This window comes from Hesperophylax consimilis, chromosome 27, assembly GCF_061612785.1.
Source record: "Hesperophylax consimilis isolate HC1 chromosome 27, BYU_Hcon_1.0, whole genome shotgun sequence".
In the NCBI taxonomy this organism is placed as follows: Eukaryota; Metazoa; Arthropoda; class Insecta; order Trichoptera; family Limnephilidae; genus Hesperophylax; species Hesperophylax consimilis.
In genome coordinates, this window is record NC_142862.1 from 27,869,766 (window position 1) to 27,871,739 (window position 1,974).

The 1,974-nt window shown below is 36.6% G+C and overlaps 1 long non-coding RNA gene across 5 annotated transcripts; it reads right to left on the reverse strand.

Annotated features, from left to right (window-relative positions):
* Positions 1-242: 242 nt before the first annotated feature.
* LOC149410886 (uncharacterized) lies at positions 243-1,718 on the reverse strand. 5 transcript variants are annotated; one of them, XR_016304998.1, is made up of 5 exons: positions 1,357-1,714; positions 1,157-1,249; positions 921-996; positions 447-665; positions 243-371 (listed from the first exon to the last, which is right to left on the reverse strand). It is a non-coding gene; the product is annotated as an uncharacterized LOC149410886 (long non-coding RNA). The 5 variants fall into 5 exon arrangements; XR_016304997.1 differs by having other exon boundaries at positions 447-996; positions 1,357-1,718; XR_016304999.1 differs by having other exon boundaries at positions 447-659; positions 921-1,249; positions 1,357-1,716.
* Positions 1,719-1,974: the final 256 nt, after the last annotated feature.

Sequence of the window (1,974 nt, forward strand, 5' to 3'; positions counted from 1 at the left end):
ATTTTATATTATAATATGACTTTCCTGTACATATGAAGAGCTCACCACTTGCACGTTTAAGGAGCGATTCCCATGATGATTGCAGTACATATATTCCTGTACTGCAGGACCAACGATAGCTATATGAGTGAAGTTAATTTCTCCTATAGTACCAGGGAAAGGATCACCGGACTACTCATTTGTCTGGCCTTTTGCTTATCTGCAGCAGTCAAAGGAAATTTAACCCACGTCTGGAGTAGTGTGTCGTTGATGGCCGATGAAACATTTAATATGCATCGGCTAACCGACGACTGACAGACAGCCAAGCCCCACTCGTGTCCTATACCTCTCTGGTACGAGCCCACAGCGTAAAATCTTACTGCAGTAAGTACCTGTGAAAAATTCTGCTATTAATAGAGTATCTTATTTTGTCATGGATTACATAGTTAATTGAATGTATCTCTCACCTGTGACTGGACAGACAGTCCATGCTTTCTTCTCAGTTGTTAGATAGGGGATAACGAGTTCATTAGATATTCTGAATAAATTCAGGAACTCCATTTGCCCCATTTCCATGGGATTTTGGGCGTCTCTTAAGATACGGAAAGGGATTCTTATTTCGTTGTGGTTAACTTCAAAACCCACAATTTCGAGCGCCAGCCATCCTGCAGCCATTTTATCTAAAACTTATTATTTATGTAGAAATCCTCAATGGTATGTGTAGTTTATTGTAAATTAAATCACTATATATTTTATATGATTTTTATTTTTTGTACATTCGTAGCGTAATGTTGTAAGGCGTATTACACTGCCTAGAAATTATTTATTAAGCATGAAACAGTAACATCATTTTAACAAAACATATATTATATGGTCATGAAATTAAATTAACACGTTTTCCTACAGTGCTGTCTGTAATATCATCTCTAAAGGTAACTTACTGTTAACTCAAAACCTGTTTTGAATTTGGATTTTCTGGTTCATTCCAATCAACGCTAATACTCATTCCTATTCTTCCTAAAAGCATTAAAGCAGTGGATTAATATATTTATTTGTTTTGCCAATGTTTTCGTTTCAAATGATCGATATGAATATGACACTTTTTCAACACAGTCATTTGGCCGGTGACATTGTTGATGAATTACATGTAAAATAACAAGTCTTCTCTTCTACTAACCATTTTGCCTTGCCCTGAATACATCTTCGTAAAGATGGTAGACCCTGGTGTGGGATTTGATCTGAGTAAGTGCGCACAAGTAGTCAGCAATACCTAGGAAATTACCAAAAATTTTTAACACATCATAACCTCACAAAGATCTGTATTTTATTTTCAAGACATAAGATTCTTGTTATTGAATGTTTGTGTTGATTTTTTACCTAATAAATTCAATGCAGGAGCCTTTCCGTCACCTCTACCGCCGTATTATTTCTGGAATACTACGGAAGGTTCATTAAAAGTCAACTATTTCGTGACTTTATCTTCGAATGCGGTGAAAGCAAACCGTAAACTGCGAAGTATTTTTCAATAGTGGAGTTCGGCCACCCTCCACTATCTTGTAGCCGATGTGGAAGATCCCAGTGGTACAAAGCCATCTCGCTAATATCGGATACACAATTTATTAAAATCTCTACAACGGCGCAGTAAGTAAACAAAGCTCAGGATGTGAAGATCGTGAAGATGTCAAACAACATAAACAACATAAATAAACCATTCTACAAACACCATGCCATAGACATTAGACACTCACCCATACTTACCCCAACTAACCCCGTATTTTTAGTCAAAATAGCAAATTCATTGTATTTCTTTCTTGTCTCTGCTCCGTCGTGTTTGCTCAGTATACAGCGTTGCCAGGTCTAGGGAAATTTCCCTAGATCTAGGGGAGAAAAAAAAGTTCTAGGAAAAAGGGAAATTTACATGAAATCAGCACAAATCTAGGGAAATTTCGTACTTTTTGGCAAAAAAAAATAAAATCCATCTCCTATATAGCCGAG